The sequence below is a fragment of the Pleurodeles waltl genome, chromosome 1_2 (assembly GCF_031143425.1).
Source record: "Pleurodeles waltl isolate 20211129_DDA chromosome 1_2, aPleWal1.hap1.20221129, whole genome shotgun sequence".
NCBI classification, from domain to species: domain Eukaryota; kingdom Metazoa; phylum Chordata; class Amphibia; order Caudata; family Salamandridae; genus Pleurodeles; species Pleurodeles waltl.
The window spans coordinates 888,839,705-888,858,250 of NC_090437.1; the positions used below are offsets into that span (position 1 = coordinate 888,839,705).

The window sequence follows — 18,546 nt, forward strand, 5'->3', positions numbered from 1 at the left end:
GGGTGGTTATTCAAAATGATGGCTCAATGGCCGTTGCCTCCTCTGGGCGGATGGCGTCTGTGGAGAGAAGTTCACGCACTCCTGATCAGAAGGTGGTGACTGGGCCTCAGTCCCCTTAACTTTCTCTGGCTGGTTCACTTTGCAGACTCAGGGAGGTTGCGTTTATGTTTGATTTCTTCCAAAAAGAAAAAGGGGCTGTGCTAATCCAGACCAGCCACCTTCACCATACCAAATGTATATCCTTTAAAAACATTCTTTGTCGCAAGAAGCTCCAAAATTAAACTGCACTAAAAAGACTCATTAGTTGAAAGTCCAACAGACAGCCCTGAAGCCACATTGAGCCCAAGGCTTTATAAAAGGAGTATTCCTCTGAAGAGCAACTCTGCACCTCTGAGAAAGTACATATTTAGTGAACAACAGGAAATGCTTGATTACATTAATGGCATACTGCAGATCAATGAAGACACAATAGAGTGAGGGGATTATTTGTTTTCACAAAGTGATTCTTATCCAGTCAATTAGTTGATCAAAGTGTACCGATGCTTCATAAGTTAATGCTCAATTTACAGGTGCAGCTATGGAAGTATACACTGCACTACGCAAACAGGCAGCAACAATAATATTCCTCTGTAGTCAATAATATGTGGCCAAAATATGTTTCATTGTTAATAACAATCTTTATCCACTGCAAGGCTTTGTCTGTGTCACTTATATACAAATGTCCTGCTATTGTGTAATCACTGCTTCCTTCCGTCAAGTACTGTTGGCTCAGGAAAGCTTGTTTCCTGACTATGCATTTATTATATGCACAGAGAAGTATTATTAACAATGAAACATAGTAAAACAGGTGTGGTCCCTGCCTTAGCGCCTGTAGGAAAGTACCATCTTGCCTGGCATGTTACCCCCATTTTTCACTGTATATATGTTGTTTTAGTTGTATGTGTCACTGGGACCCTGCTAGTCAGGGCCCCAGTGCTCATAAGTGTGCCTGAATGTGTTACCTGTGTTATGACTAACTGTCTCACTGAGGCTCTGCTAATCAGAACCTCAGTGGTTATGCTCTCTCATTTCTTTCAAATTGTCACTAACAGGCTAGTGACCAATTTTACCAATTTACATTGGCTTACTGGAACACCCTTATAATTCCCTAGTATATGGTACTAAGGTACCCAGGGTATTGGGGTTCCAGGAGATCCCTATGGGCTGCAGCATTTCTTTTGCCACCCATAGGGAGCTCTGACAATTCTTACACAGGCCTGCCACTGCAGCCTGAGTGAAATAACGTCCACGTTATTTCATAGCCATTTTACACTGCACTTAAGTAACTTATAAGTCACCTATATGTCTAACCTTTACCTGGTAAAGGTTGGGTGCTAAGTTACTTAGTGTGAGGGCACCCTGGCACTAGCCAAGGTGCCCCCACATTGTTCAGGGCCAATTCCCCGGACTTTGTGAGTGCGGGGACACCATTACACGCGTGCACTACATATAGGTCACTACCTATATGTAGCTTCACAATGGTAACTCCGAATATGGCTATGTAATATGTCTATGATCATGGAATTGCCCCCTCTATGCCATCCTGGCATAGTTGGCACAATCCCATGATCCCAGTGGTCTGTAGCACAGACCCTGGTACTGCCAAACTGCCTTTCCCGGGGTTTCACTGCAGCTGCTGCTGCTGCCAACCCCTCAGACAGGCTTCTGCCCTCCTGGGGTCCAGCCAGGCCTGGCCCAGGATGGCAGAACAAAGGACTTCCTCTGAGAGAGGGTGTTACACCCTCTCCCTTTGGAAAATGGTGTGAAGGCAGGGGAGGAGTAGCCTCCCCCAGCCTCTGGAAATGCTTTCATGGGCACACATGGTGCCCATTTCTGCATAAGCCAGTCTACACCGGTTCAGGGACCCCTTAGCCCTGCTCTGTTGTGAAACTGGACAAAGGAAAGGGGAGTGACCACTCCCCTGACCTGTACCTCCCCTGGGAGGTGCCCAGAGCTCCTCCAGTGTGCTCCAGACCTCTGCCATCTTGGAAACAGAGGTGCTGCTGGCACACTGGACTGCTCTGAGTGGCCAGTGCCATCAGGTGACGTCAGAGACTCCTTCTGATAGGCTCCTTCAGGTGTTGCTAGCCTATCCTCTCTCCTAGGTAGCCAAACCCTCTTTTCTGGCTATTTAGGGTCTCTGTCTCTTGGGATTCCTTAGATAACGAATGCAAGAGCTCATCCGAGTTCCTCTGCATCTCTCTCTTCACCTTCTGCCAAGGAATCGACTGCTGACCGCGCTGGAAGCCTGCAAAACTGCAACATAGTAGCGAAGACGACTACTGCAACTCTGTAACGCTGATCCTGCCGCCTTCTCAACTGTTTTCCTGGTGGTGCATGCTGTGGGGGTAGTCTGCCTCCTCTCTGCACTAGAAGCTCCGAAGAAATCTCCCGTGGGTTGACGGAATCGTCCCCCTGCAACCGCAGGCACCAAAGAACTGCATCACCGGTACCTTGGGTCTCCTCTCAGCACGACGAGCGAGGTCCCTTGAATCCAGCAACTCTGTCCAAGTGACTCCCACAGTCCAGTGACTCTTCAGTCCAAGTTTGGTGGAGGTAAGTCCTTGCCTCCCCACGCCAGACTGCATTGCTGGGAACCGCGACTTTTGCAGCTACTCCGGCCTCCGTGCACTTCCGGCAGAAATCCTTTGTGCACAGTCCAGCCTGGGTCCACGGCACTCTAACCTGCATTGCACGACCTTCTAAGTTGTTCTCCGGCGACGTGGGACTCATTTGTGCGACTTCGGGTGAGCACCGTTTCACGCATCCTCGTAGTGCCTGTTTCTGGCACTTCTGCGGGTGCTGCCTGCTGCTGAGAGGGCTCCTTGTCTTGCTCGACGCCCCCTCTGTCCCCTGACGCAATTGGCGACATCCTGGTCCCTCCTGGGCCACAGCAGCATCCAAAAACCCTAACCGCACGATTTGCAGCTAGCAAGGCTTGTTGGCGGTCTTTCGGCAGGAAAACACTTCTGCACGACTCTCCACGGCGTGAGGGATCCGTCCTCCAAAGGGGAAGTCTCTAGCCCTTGTCGTTCTTGCAGAAACCTACGCTTCTACTGTCCAGTAGCAGCATCTTTGCACCCACAGCTGGCATTTCCTGGGCATCTGCCCATCTCCGACTTGCTTGTGACTTTTGGACTTGGTCCCCTTGTTCCACAGGTACCCTTGACTGGAAATCCATCGTTGTTGCATTGTTGGTTTGTGTCTTTCCTGCAGAATTCCCCTATCACGACTTCTATGTCCTTTGGGGAACTTTAGTGCACTTTGCACTCACTTTTCAGGGTCTTGGGGTGGGCTATTTTTCTAACCCTTACTATTTTCTAATAGTCCCAGCGACCCTCTACAAGGTCACATAGGTTTGGGGTCCATTCGTGGTTCGCATTCCACTTTTGGAGTATATGGTTTGTGTTGCCCCTATCCCTATGTGTCTCCATTGCATCCTATTGTAACTATACATTGTTTGCACTGTTTTCTAATACTATTACTGCATATTTTGGTATTGTGTACATATATCTTGTGTATATTTGCTATCCTCATACTGAGGGTACTCACTGAGATACTTTTGGCATATTGTCATAAAAATAAAGTACCTTTATTTTTAGTATATCTTTGTATTGTGTTTTCTTATGATATTGTGCATATGACACTAGTGGTACTGTAGGAGCTTCACTCGTCTCCTAGTTCAGCCTAAGCTGCTCTGCTAAGCTACCATTATCTATCAGCCTATGCTGCTAGACACCCTATACACTAATAAGGGATAACTGGGCCTGGTGCAAGGTGCAAGTACCCCTAGGTACTCACTACAAGCCAGTCCAGCCTCCTACAGCGCCTGTGTGTATCTGTTATTTTGACTTTTATTTTTGGCACTGGTTAATCTACGTGTTGCAGAGGTCTGTGCCTATCCCTGGCTATGAGAGATGCTGCACTTTTTCTAGACCTAGAGCAGCACACCAAAGTGCTCTCATTTTCAACAGAGGGCTACCTACCATCCCTGTCAGTGGGTTTAATATACAGAGTGGTGGTAGCAGAACACCATGTTTGGAAGATCAGTAGTGTGAACAGACCTTTATATCTGGTTCACTAGAGTGGAAGCCTACTGCTGACTCATGTAAGTTCTGCTTATATCCGCTTGCCCAGTGCTTTCCCCGTACATCCAATATACATGTTAAGCATATTGGTGTGAATAGCCTGTGTAGTACATGCATGGTGTGGAAGATAGCCAAAGTACTGGAGGCCAGTGAGATCCATTTTGGATGGCCTTGGACTGTGGAGGGGACATAGATTTAGAACAGAATGGCGCAGACGACTGAGAAGAGTGGGACTAGGAAGATGACCCTGGGGTAGTGATGAGGAGCCACACGAAAGACAGTAAAATGTCTGATGAGTAGGTGTCCAACCATGCACCCTGTGCACTATATAAACTGTGTAGCCCAGAACACATTACAAACCATATCACCTCCCCCATGCCCGGACACAGACATTTCTCCCCTAGATGCCACAGGACATACATACATTGCCAACACCTGCCAAAACACACCTCTCAAGACATGCCACCTACCGCCAGAGACCTGAATCCCCCGAGACACTTTAGTTATACAATTTTTTCTTTCATTTTTTTCAATTTTAGATTTTTTATGTTTCGTTAGGCAATTTCCACAGTTAAGGGTATTCATTTATTCTGTCTTCGCACAGTGTCCCCCTCTCCCCTCCTTTGGCCCTGACCCAGAGTCATTTAGGACTCCCGATAAAGGAACCCTTCTTGGAAAGCTTGTAGACTAGACTCATACAAACCTGGTGACAGTGACCAAGTAGTTGGGTTGTCACAGATGGGTGGCAACACCAGATTGAAAACTGCAACAGAGATTGAAATTATTGGAAATATACACTGAACAAATATGTGCTTGTATGTACAATATCTACTGTCATGTAACCACAGTATATCCTTATACTCTCAGCAGATTGCTAACATACGGAGTTGACCTGCTCTGTGGTGTATTTTGTTTCTACAAATAACCAAATGGCAATAAAAATAATACATGTTTGAAAAACTGGATGCAGTTGGACTGATCCTACACAAGATGGGGTGTGAGGCCTGTGCTCCCAGACAGTGGAAGTGTATTGCTCACATTCCTGCAGCTGAAAGGAGGAAATGTATACAATGAACTGAAGGGACTGGAGGCAGAGCTTTAGATATTCTATAAGGCCTTTTGGTTAGCAAGGAGCTGCTAATTAATCATGCTGAACACTGCAATTTAGAGGATGGTAGGGGTGAAGGGTGGGACTACAGACACTGTTGTGAAAGGTGAGGAAGCCTTCAACTGAGACCTGCCCTTTTGTTTTTTCCTGACTACTGAGTTGGGCTGATGACAGCCAGGTGCAGAAACTTCACACCTCTTTATGTCTGTCTTGTGGGTGCTTCAGAATAGAGACAATTCTGCTGCGAGAAGCATCACTCTACACAAAGACTATTTCTGGAGAACATCTTGGAAAGCACACTTAAAAGAAGAACCAGTTGAGACTGGTTCTACAGTTTTATACCATTGATCCATATCCCCCATTGCCAGTGATGTAAACAAGATGGGATCCCAACTATCCCTCTCCATTGCAGTTCCAAGTCCTTTATGCCCCAGGAAAATTGTGCTCTACAGAGTACTAAGAGGACTGCTACGCAACCAGGGCTGGTGTCTGTAGGACACCCAGTACTCAAGAGGTGGGACAAGTCTGGATCACTTGTTGGAAGAGCTGTGCATCTGTCCTAAAATGCCTAAAAGCTTTCCTGCCTGCTGAGAAAAGGTAGACATCTGCCTACCATGCAGGAGAAGAGATTTTCCAAGAAGGTCCAGCACATCCCTAGTCGTTGTGGTGCACTCAGAAGAAGCAGATTTGTACAGAATTATCTGAAAGAACTGTGGGGCATATTTATACTCCGTTTGCGCCAAATTTGCGTCGTTTTTTTCGACGCAAATTCGGCGCAAAATTAACGCCATATTTATACTTTGGCGTTAGACGCGTCTAGCGCCAAAGTAGGAGTAAAGAGCGTCATTTTTTTGCATTAACGCCTTCCTTGCGTTAATGAGATGCAAGGTAGGCGTTCCCGTCCCAAAAAATTACTGCGACGCAAATGCGTCGTATTTATACTCCCGGGCAAAAATCACGCCCGGGAGTGGGCGGGTCAAAAAAACCCGCATTTGCACTGCTTTTTAACGCCTGGGTCAGGGCAGGCGTTAAGGGACCTGTGGGCTCAAAATGAGCCCACAGCTGCCCTCCCATGCCCCCAGGGACCCCTCCTGCCACCCTTGCCCACCCCAGGAGGACACCCAAGGATGGAGGGACCCACCCCAGGGACATTCAGGTAAGTTCAGGTAAGTATAAAAAAAATTATTTTTATATATTTTTTTTGGCATAGTGGGGCCTGATTTGTGCCCCCCTACATGCCACAATGCCCAATGACCATGCCCAGGGGACAGAAGTCCCCTGGGCATGGCCATTGGGCAAGGGGGCATGACTCCTGTCTTTACTAAGACAGGAGTCATGTAAATGGCGTCTGGGTGTCGTTAAAAATGGCGCAAATCGGGTGGAGGCGATTTTTTAGCGTCAACCTGACTTGCACCATTTTTAAGACGCTCTAACGCCATTTTTCCCTACGCCGGCGCTGCCTGGTGTACGTGGTTTTTTTCCACGCACACCAGGCAGCGCCGGTCTGCTTGCGCCGGCTAACGCCATTCAATAAATACGGCGCCCGCATGGTGCTTCAGAATGGCGTTAGCCGGCGCAAACATTTTTGACGCTAAACTGCGTTAGCGCAGTTTAGCGTCAAAAAGTATAAATACGGGCCTGTGTTGTCAGAGGACCCACACCAGACTTTCCTGTTGGTTCCAGGTGGCAACCCCAAATCCATGACAGTGTGACTGCCAAAGCCCCAGTCAGGGCTATGATTGCATATTGCTGAACATTTTGCTAAACAGCCCATGGGGGCTGCATCCGCCAAACTGTTGCACAGCCCATGCAGGGTTGCACATACCAACTTGCTGAAAGGTCCATGACGGCTGTAACTCGCAAGTTGCTGTACAGCTTGTGCGGGCCTGTACCTGTGAAACTGCTGAACAGCCCCAATGATATTGCATTTGCCAAGGTACCAGAATTGTGGGGTTAGTTCTACCAAAGTGCTTGTTTGCGGATACACCTGATGCCAAGTCAACCCCGTTGTGGGCTATAAATGCTGATAAAGAGGACTCCATGGGACTGCACTTACCAATGGTTCAACTGTGACTGTGTCACGTCTGGAAGGCTGATCTTCGGGTAACCTTGAAGTGAAGGCTGAGGGGCAGGCCACTGAATGCAGCTCTGTGCCCTCCAACACCCCCAACCTCCATCCAACCACCACTACCGACCACCTGCTCAACACCTGGAAACAACTCTGCAACACAGGCACAACCACCCTTATGAGCTCTATCCACTCCAGAGCACCCACCGACCCTTGCCCCCACCGACTCTTCAACCTCAGAGGGAACGAGATCAGCCACCAACTCACCACAAGACCCAACTCATTGCTTCCCTTCCCTGCCAAAGTCCTAGAAAAGGCCGTCAACCTCCAACTCACCAAATACCTGCAAAGAAACAACCTACTAGTCCCATCTCAATCAGGTTTGAGAAGCAACCACAGCACTGAGACAGCTCTGATCACTGTCACAGATGACATCCGAGCCATACTCGACAAAGAAGAATCCACTGCCCTTATCCTGCCTGACCTATCAGCCGCCTTCGAAATTGTCTCCCACCACACACTCGCCCACCGCCTACGCGGATCGGAATCACCGATGTCACGCTCAATTGGATGGCATCCTTCCTCCCAGGACGCACCCAGAATGTCTGCCTCCTCCCTTTCACATTGCAAGCCAGGCATAACAACCGCAGTGTTGCCCAGGGCTCGTCCCTCAGCACCACACTCTTCAACATCTACAGGACTCCACTCGTAGATGTAGTCAAATCGCACAACATCAACATCATCTCCTACGCTGACGACACTCAGCTCGTTCTATCACTCTCCGTCGACTCCAACACTACCAAGACAAATTTCCACAACTGCATGAAGAACATTGCAGCATGGATGAAGGACAACTGTTTAAAGCTGAACACAGACAAGATGAAAGTTATAATCTTTGGCAAAAACACCGCCCTCTGGAACAATTCCTGGTGGCTGTCAGAACTCGGCCCTACCCCTATGCTGAAAGACCACACCCCCAACCTCAACATCATCCTAGACAGCGAGCTCTCCATGAGACGTCAGGTCAACTTCGTCACCTCAGCCTGCTTCCACACACTATGCATACGCTAGAAAGTTTTTGATTGGCTCCCCATCAACACAAGAAAGACAGTCACTCATGCCCTCATCACCAGCCTTCTTGACTACGGCGACGCACTTCATGCAGGCACCACCACCGAACTCATGCAATGACTCCAATCAATACAGATCGCGACCGCCAGACTGATTCTCAACCTGCCCAAGAGAACCCACATCTCTCAGCACCTGAAAGACCTCCACTAGCTTCCGGCCCAGCAGTGATGCCACTTCAAGCTCCTCACCCATGCCTACAAAGCCCTCCATGACCAGGGACCCACCAGCCTACCTGAACCAAAGTCTGAATTATCACCACGCTCACAGGAACATCTGCTTCGCTCACAGATCCCCGCACTCCCTGCTGCCATGCCAGGGGGTGCTCCTTTTTCCCACCTCACCTCCAAGGCTTGGAACGGCCTACCCCTCCACCTCTTCCCTATGCTGACCAGTTTCAGGAAAGGGCTCAAGACCTGGCTTTTCGAGTGAAAATCTGCTCTAGCACTTGATACCCACACAGATGATAAGCCACTGTAAAGAAATGGCTCCCTGTTGCAGTTACCCCCCACTTTTTGCCTGATACTGATGCTGACTTGACTGAGAAGTGTGCTGGGACCCTGCTAACCAGGCCCCAGCACCAGTGTTCTTTCACCTAAAATGTACCATTGTTTCCACAATTGGCACAACCCTGGCACCTAGGTAAGTCCCTTGTAACTGGTACCCCTGGTACCAAGGGCCCTGATGCCAGGGAAGGTCTCTAAGGGCTGCAGCATGTCTTATGCCACCCTAGGGACCCGTCACTCAGCACAGACACACTGCTTGCCAGCTTGTGTGTGCTGATGGGGAGAAAATGATTAAGTCGACATGGCACTCCCCTCAGGGTGCCATGCCAACCTCCCACTGCCTGTGGCATAGGTAAGTCACCCCTCTAGTAGGCCTTACAGCCCTAAGGCAGGGTGCACTATACCACAGGTGAGGGCATATGTGCATGAGCACTATGCCCCTACAGTGTCTAAGCAAAACCTTAGACATTGTAAGTGCAGGGTAGCCATAAGAGTATATGGGCTGGGAGTCTGTCAAAAACGAACCCCACAGCTCCATAATGGCTACACTGAATACTGGGAAGTTTAGTATCAAACTTCTCAGAATAATAAACCCACACTGATGCCAGTGTTGGATTTATTAAAAAATGCACACAGAGGGCATCTTAGAGATACCCCCTGTATTTTACCCAATTGTTCAGTGCAGGACTGACTGGTCTGTGCCAGCCTGCTGCTGAGAGACGAGTGTCTGACCTCATGCGGTGAGAGCCTTTGTGCTCTCTGAGGACAGAAACAAAGCCTGCTCTGGGTGGAGGTGCTTCACACCTCCCCCCTGCAGGAACTGTAACACCTAGCAGTGAGCTTCAAAGGCTCAAGCTTCGTGTTACAATGCCCCAGGGCACTCCAGCTAGTGGAGATGCCCGCCTCCTGGACCCAGCCCCCACTTTTGGCGGCAAGTCCAGGAGAGATAATGAGAAAAACAAGGAGGAGTCACTGGCCAGTCAGGACAGCCCCTAAGGTGTCCTGAGCTGAAGTGACTCTAACTTTTAGAAATCCTCCATCTTGCAGATGGAGGATTCCCCCAATAGGATTAGGGATGTGACCCCCTCCCCTTGGGAGGAGGCACAAAGAGGGTGTACTCACCCTCAGGGCTAGTAGCCATTGGCTACTAACCCCCCAGACCTAAACACGCCCTTAAATTTAGTATTTAAGGGCTTCCCTGAACCTAAGAATTTAGATTCCTGCAACAACAAGAAGAAGGACTGCCTAGCTGAAAACCCCTGCAGAGGAAGACCAGAAGACAACAACTGCCTTGGCTCCAGAAACTCACCGGCCTGTCTCCTGCCTTCCAAAGAACTCTGCTCCAGCGACGCCTTCCAAAGGGACCAGCGACCTCTGAATCCTCTGAGGACTGCCCTGCTTCGACGACGACAAGAAACTCCCGAGGACAGCGGACCTGCTCCAAAAAGACTGCAACTTTATCCAAAGGAGCAGCCTTAAAGACCCCTGCAATCTCCCCGCAAGAAGCGTGAGACTTGCAACACTGCACCCGGCGACCCCGACTCGGCTGGTGGAGAACCAACACCTCAGGGAGGACCCCCGGACTACTCTACGACTGTGAGTACCAAAACCTGTCCCCCCTGAGCCCCCACAGCGCCGCCTGCAGAGGGAATCCCGAGGCTTCCCCTGACCGCGACTCTCTGAAACCTAAGTCCCGACGCCTGGAAAAGACCCTGCACCCGCAGCCCCCAGGACCTGAAGGACCGGACTTTCACTGCAGAAGTGACCCCCAGGAGTCTCTCTCCCTTGCCCAAGTGGAGGTTTCCCCGAGGAAGCCCCCCCTTGCCTGCCTGCAGCGCTGAAGAGATCCCTTGATCTCTCATTGACTTCCATTGCGAACCCGACGCTTGTTCTAACACTGCACCCGGCCGCCCCCGCGCCGCTGAGGGTGAAATTTCTGTGTGGGCTTGTGTCCCCCCCGGTGCCCTACAAAACCCCCCTGGTCTGCCCTCCGAAGACGTGGGTACTTACCTGCTGGCAGACTGGAACCGGGGCACCCCCTTCTCTCCATTGAAGCCTATGCGTTTTGGGCACCACTTTGAACTCTGCACCTGACCGGCCCTGAGCTGCTGGTGTGGTGACTTTGGGGTTGCTCTGAACCCCCAACGGTGGGCTACCTTGGACCAAGAACTGAACCCTGTAAGTGTCTTACTTACCTGGTAAAACTAACAAAAACTTACCTCCCCCAGGAACTGTGAAAATTGCACTAAGTGTCCACTTTTGAAATAGCTATTTGGGAATAACTTGAAAAGTATACATGCAATTGAAATGATTCAAAGTTCCTAATGTACTTACCTGCAATACCTTTCAAACAAGATATTACATGTTAAATTTGAACCTGTGGTTCTTAAAATAAACTAAGAAAAGATATTTTTCTATAACAAAACCTATTGGCTGGATTTGTCTCTGAGTGTGTGTACCTCATTTATTGTCTATGTGTATGTATAACAAATGCTTAACACTACTCCTTGGATAAGCCTACTGCTCGACCACACTACCACAAAATAGAGCATTAGTATTATCTCTTTTTACCACTATTTTACCTCTAAGGGGAACCCTTGGACTCTGTGCATGCTATTCCTTACTTTGAAATAGCACATACAGAGCCAACTTCCTACAGCCACGCTTTACATATACTTGATTGATTGCGCCCAACCTCCCTTTACTGGGTCTGTTGATTGATTGTTGAACACGAGCACTCCCACAACTCCCTGATAAGCCTGTGACTGCTCACCTTTGCTACATTGAGAGTCAAGCACTGAAAGGGTGGCACATCTATAGTACGTCAGGTCCAGAATCACCAGAGGCACACAACGTCAATCCCTACGGTGAGAAGCAGCTGCCTCTGCCTTCACCCTGTCCACCCAAACTGGTTCTGATACCATGTGAACAAAAACAAGGCCAGGCATATGACAAAACGTCTCAAAAACCAAAACATTTTAGAGGAACTGCAGACTATTTGACTAAACTTCTTTCTTTTCAACATTTTTTAACAGCTAAGTTAGCAGAGCCATTAATCCTTTGATAATAATGACCCCACTTAGGAAGAGTTAGGAGAACGATTCGACTTACATGCTGCACTCTCTCTCTCTCTCTCTCTCTGTTGAGAGAGAGAGAGAGAGAGAGAGAAAGGCTCAGATGTGACGTAGCTAGCAATTAATATAAAAAGTACTTGAGTCCATCAAAATTAGCTGACGGGAAGGCTAGAAGAGTGAAAAAAATATTTATGCATGGGCACACGTTTGCTTTTTACGTGGCGCGCTATGAAACAGGCGAAGCGGGGCACAGGAAAAGAAACCGCTAAAAAAGAAACGGAAAGGGACAATGGCCAGTGAGTGAGCTGTTCCAAGGGTCAAAATAAAATCTGGGATAAACAGGCAGAGAGATGAAGCCAAAAAGCCAAAGAGGAAAACTCATCCAGCACAGCAATTTGTAAAATGTTGTTCTTAAGGAGCAGATTCGTGCAACTGGGAGCAAATTAGATCGCACAAATTCTGGAGAAAGGCTGGTCAGTCAGTAAATGAACTATTCTATGGGTCAAGTTTGAAAATAAAATTTGGGATAAACGGGCACTGAGTGAAAGCTAAATTGGGAATTTCATAAAGCACATCAATTTGTAAAATCCCATTTGTAAAGAGCAGATTTCAGCAGCTGTGAGCAAACTGGATGACACTTTACAACATTGGTGGGCGGCACTGTAACCGCCGGGCGGCCGCCAATGCGGCCGCACTCCCGCAGTGCCCATTTGGACATCCCCGCTGGGCCGGCAAGGATGTGGGCCGCAACATGGGAGCCGGCTCCAAATGGAGCCGGCGGTGTTGCGGCCGTGCGACGGGTGCAGTTGCACCCGTCGCGCTTTTCACTGTCTGCTGTGCAGACAGTGAAAAGCCGGATGGGGCCCTGTCAGGGGGCCCCTGCACTGCCCATGCCAGTGGCATGGGCAGTGCAGGGGCCCCCAGGGGCCCACGACTCCCCGTACCGCCAGCCTCTTCCTGGCGGTGCAAACCGCCAGAAACAGGCTGGCGGTAAGGGAGTCATAATCCCAGCGTTGCCGGTAGGGGAGTCATAATCCCAGCGCTGCCCTGACGGATTATCACCGCCGGGGCTAAAATGGCGGTATACCGCCGGCCCCGGCGGTGCGACCGCGGCGCTACCGCCACGGTCCAAATACGTCGGGAGGCACCGCCAGCCTGTTGGCGGTGCTCCCATCGTTTTGGCCCTGGCGGTCAAAGACCGCCAGGGTCATAATGACCCCCTTTCTCTTTTAGAGAAATGAGTGGCTTAACAGGATCCCTTTTTTTTAAACGTGTTTTATTGGTTTTCAAGTTTACAATACAGTTAAACCCATCATCAGTACAATTACCCTAAGCCCCGCCTACAATAGCCATCAGTAGATAATACAATGCAAATAAGGAATTTGCAAACATCTGGGCGAGGAATAAAATCTGTGTCAACATTAATGATGTTAGCTTGGTTACTAGTATGGACAGCAAAAGAAGAACAGGGATGGACACAGCCAATGGGGCCAACCGGCAACAGTCAGCCTGAGCAGTCAAAACCAAAGCTAATGCAAATCTCAAGTGACTGGCTCCTTTTGAGAGGTAAAAATCAACCTTTTAACTAGTAATGTCACCACTGTGTAGGCCCTGTTGCTCCCAAAGCAAGGTGCAAGTATGTAAAAGTAGGACATGCAGCAATGTTATGCTAACATGTCCTACTGTACAGTGACTAGCACCCACAAGTTATTGTTCACTGCGGCAGGCCTCACTGTCCTATGAAGAAAACCAGAGAACAGATTACAATTCTAATACTGTACCTCAGGAATAGGACTAGCTACAAAAATAATTAAACTATAATATAATATATTTAAAATCCAATAGTATGGGGAAATCAGATTGTCTTGTGAGATTCTGTCTCTGGGTTCTACATATAGTACTTGGGGTGCACTTCAAAGGGTGAAACAGAATGCTAAGTCAATTCTTGTGCTCCACTGTCTGGTTTTTAGAAAACCCTGCTTTTTCCACCAGAGTTCAGTCTCTAAGTTTATTGTGGATGCAGTTGTTACCAGAAACAAGATTTTAGATTTAGATGTGAATTGATGCTAGGATTACTATAATACGCTCCAAACGTACCCACACAGCGATCAGAGCCCTCATGTATTGTGGCCAGAGTATTCTGCCATCTTCAAAAAGCACAAAGTGGACAGGGTTGGCCCCAGGAACATATACTCCATTGGTTAGGGTGTGGCCAGGAGTCTTTTCTAACAGCTAGCTCATGGTTGGCATAAAGGTGGCACAACTAATGACCCGCTCAAGGGGCTTTATAAGTGTACTCCTGTGGTGGAGTGGAATACAAAGGGCTCCAGTCAGAAGGTACCATCTTTGACCAGGACAGACGTGGTTGGTGTATTTAATCTGTGCTCCATTGTGGTCAGGTTCTAATTTCACTTAGGTCCAGATCAACAGCAAGCATCGACTCTTAATGATGCTTTGAGCTTTTTGGAGCTATTTCTACATAAAAGCTCAAAAAATTCACATCTTATGGTTTCTGATTAGTTCATTTGCATTTTAGGGTTTAGGAATGTCACTGAGAGCATTTTGTTTATTCTTCATTTTTTGCCCTACAACCCTTGTTTAGGGGGTCACTAACCTCATCATTTGCAAGTGAAGAACACAAGTCGAAAACTAACATTTGGTGTTGTGGAACCTTAACAACATTGATGATTCCCTGTTATCGTCATTCTATCTCATTGAACTTTCTTTTGCATATCAATTCTTGTAGCCTGGAGAAAGTCTTGCTGACGAAACACGTTGTCTGTTGTTTTTTGATTCATCGTGCCTTGGAAAGAATAAATCCCAACAAATCACAAGACATGTTCAGAACTTTTATTGATATACTCTTATACGATATGGACTTTGTGGACTATTTTGGTGTGTCTTGGTAATTCAGAATAAACCCTTGTAGTGTGGTGAATGAAGATGCAAGGTTCACTTTCACTTATTTTCTATTTACTTTGCAGAATGTAAACACAATAAATCATACTTGCAAACTATGATTACATGCCCGCTTTTGTCATTATTTAACTTTTTCCCTTCAGATCTATACATGTATCGGAGCCTGCGGCCCACAGACCACAAGTACTTTGTATGGGGTCAATGGAGAGTCCACAGGGCTGTCCCCCCCAGAAATATATTGTCTCCTTCGCCCCTGGGCACAAGTAGCTGTGATACTGAGAATATGTTGTACAAGAAACGCTAACGCCAACAGCTCTTGGTGTAGTATCCTAGTACGTGGATGATGCCCTATTCTACCTCAGGATGTCTCGGCTCTCCCTCCCGCAGTTACGGAACTTGTTGAAGCTACTTGCAGAAGTCTTGAGCTTTTGGGTCTACCATCACAAGAGCTTACTCTTTCCTCTGAGGGGACTGGAAGAATGCACAGGGGAGCAACTCCAGACAGCTTTAGAAATCTGGGTATCAAGACTGTGCAAACACCTTATAACCAATATACCTATAATATGGGACAAGTACTGGATGGGTAGGTCCTGCTTCCGTTATCTATTGTGGGTCAGGTGGAGTCTGCAACCACGGTCTCTCTACCACCATGTCTGCATCACCTGCAGAACACGATATGTCCCTTGGGGCCCGGTGTTTTTGAACAACTGAATAGTATCCTTCATCCCTAGTGTGGGCAGAGAGACAGAGCAGAGTGGTACTGGGGGTCTTGTTCTTGGACCAGGAGTCCAGTGGTTTGGGTTTCCCTCATTTGGAATTATGGGTCATATGTGCAAAAAATCCAGTTTGCGATTTCCTAATTGCAAATCTTTGTGATTCGTAATTAGGAAATCGCTAACTGCGATGTACTACAGTGTGTTTAATACTGTTTGCGATTCCCAAATGGGTCACAAGGGACCTGCCTCATCAATGTTCATGAGGCAGATCGCAATTTGCAACCAAATAGGAATGGCTGCACTCACAGGGATGGTGGCCTGCTGAGGTCAGAACACCATGCCTGTGACTGCTTTTTAAATGCAGAAGTTTTTTTGTAATGCAGCCTGTTTTCCGTAATAGAAAAGGGGATGCATTACAAAAAAGAAAACTAAAAAAAGTTTTCTTTTCATTTTTTAAGAGTAGGCAGTGGTCTTTTGGAACACTATCTGCTCTTAAACATGTTTTCACCCACATTCACAAAGGGGAAGAGTTCCCTTGGGGACCCCCTCCCATTTCCAAATGGGTTACCGCCTCCTCTACGGTGTCAGTAATTTGTAAAACATTTACATGCCAGTGCTATTCGGTATTCATACACTCCTTCCTAATACTGAATTGCAAAAGCAAAATGTGATTCGGTAACAAGTTTTGAGTCGTGTTTTGCCTTTTGTACATGGCAAAATGCATTTTACAAATCACAAACGGCCCAATGGTACGTTTGCGACCCGTAAAATGGTTTGTACATCCGGCCTTATATTACTACACAGCCCACATCCAATATGTAGCTAAGTGTTTGACTTTAGAGGACAATAGAGAAAGGTGTCCCCTGCAGGAAACGTATGGGTGGAGACTTTGCCTGTTCTGCTTATGGGCGCCCTACGTAGTGTGCCAGACTGCGATTATCGGAGGAAGGACTGTTTCAAGGGTGATCAGACTTTTGCTAGGGAATCGAGCATATGGGACTTGCAGCCCTTCCACCATATTAATGACACCATGGCAACTGTGCGGTGGCGAGAGGGAGAATTCCAGGTTCTTGTGACTTATACCCTCGGGAGACCTTCCTTACATTGCAGGAAGTGTAAGACGCCTTCAGGACACTTTTTGCAGTACGCTAAGCTGGCTGGCACAGTATGGGTGATTTGGACAGGATTCCCCAATACCCCACCCACATCGAACCTATTAGATAGCATTCTTCGCTATGGTGAGGGCTGACACTTGGGAACGCTGTTGTACAAAGCCATGAAACCTGATAAACTTAATCTGTATGTAAGGCTAAACGCAGCTGGGATGCTGATATGGATGTTCCGCTCACTGATAAAGAATTAGGAGGGTTTCAGAGAATGCTAGATTCAAATGAATTCACTTCAATTTTGTACATCGCACATATCTAGCACCAACATCGCTGAGTAAATCTAATCCATCTAGATCTGCAGCTTGCCCGTGATGTGGGGCAAACAGAGCCTCCTTTTTGCAAGTGACATAGAATAGCCCAGGAGCCATCACCCTCTGGATCAAGGTCTGCACGAAAATACATAGCGCAACGGGGATTCAGGTACCGCTCTCTCCCAAACACTCTCTATTGGGTCTCATTTACCCATGTGCAACAGAAGAAATGCAATGTAAGTTTGTACACCTGGCATTGTTGGTGGCCAAGCAGAAAAATGAAATAGGTTGGCTGAGTAGATGCCACCCCACTGTCCCACTGTGGATACGAGATACCAGAGTGATCCTTAGAAGAACATTCAGCAGAATGACTAGGAAAGATAACAGAGTGGTGGACGATCTGGAAATATGGGAAGTAATAATGCAGGATTTTCCTGGGGCAGCAGATGTTGAGTGTGCAGAAGTTGACCCAGACTTCATGTACCAATTGCATGGGCACTGTAAACTTAAATACAAGTGAGCTTGATAATATATTTGTGTGCCAGTGTACTTCTTGTTGCTTTTGCATGTTCATGCTCTTGTGCTGTACTGTTGGGGGTATGGTTGGAGGATGGGCGGCCAATGGAGCGCACGTCGTGCACACATGGGACAAGTCAATAGCATGCACACTGAGTTATATTGTTTATTTTGTTAGGAAAAAAAAATTAAAGAAGTTAAAAAACAGCTCCCTGTGCCAGTCACCTCAATGTTTGGTTAACCCAACTTATTATGGCTGGCTTTCCCCATTAATCTCAGTCATATGATTCATGGTCAGTGTTGGGAACGGAATGCCTAAAAGTATACAGGCGTGTTCCTAAGCCCTGAGAACCCAACTGGATCTATATTGGATTCCTGACTTTTATTATGGCCTAAGTATCACACTAATCTAGCGTGGCCAAGGCCTGCTCTTTTGTGAGGTTCTGGGCCTGTCTTGTGACCTAGAGAAGCACACTAAGCATGCCCCTATTTTAAAAAAGAAGAGATTAGTACTATGACCAGACCTTTTCATCTGTGTCACTAGGAGTGAAGCCTGCAGGCCCACTTCTGTAATGTTCTGCTATTATGTGTATGGCCAATCCCTTATGCTGGTATCTCATATATATGTTAAGAGTGTGTGCATGAGTAGTGCATGTAACAAATGTATGGTCCTGAACCGTGTGTGAGTGAGCATGAGTAATGGCTGCCTGCGGCATCCATTTTTTGATGCCCCTGATCTGGCACTGCACAAAATTAATGGTGAGGACTCTGCCTGTAATCATCGGAAGTGCAATGCCTGAATTCGAGTACTGGATGGAGGACACACTGAAATAAGGATGGAGACAGGGTAGCCTTTAAAAATTCCATGAGGCCTCTTGCTAGCGAGGAGCTGCTGATCAGTCTTCCTGGGCACTGCCATTTGGTGGATGGTAAGGGTGAAGGGTGGAACTTCAGTGAGCGCTCC

The 18,546-nt window shown here is 47.7% G+C and overlaps 1 protein-coding gene across 2 annotated transcripts in view; it reads right to left on the minus strand.

Annotated features, from left to right (window-relative positions):
- LRP2BP (LRP2 binding protein) overlaps nucleotides 1-18,546 on the minus strand; it is a 222,570-nt gene that overhangs the window by 201,388 nt on the left and 2,636 nt on the right. The gene's annotated exons all lie outside the window — the stretch shown is intronic.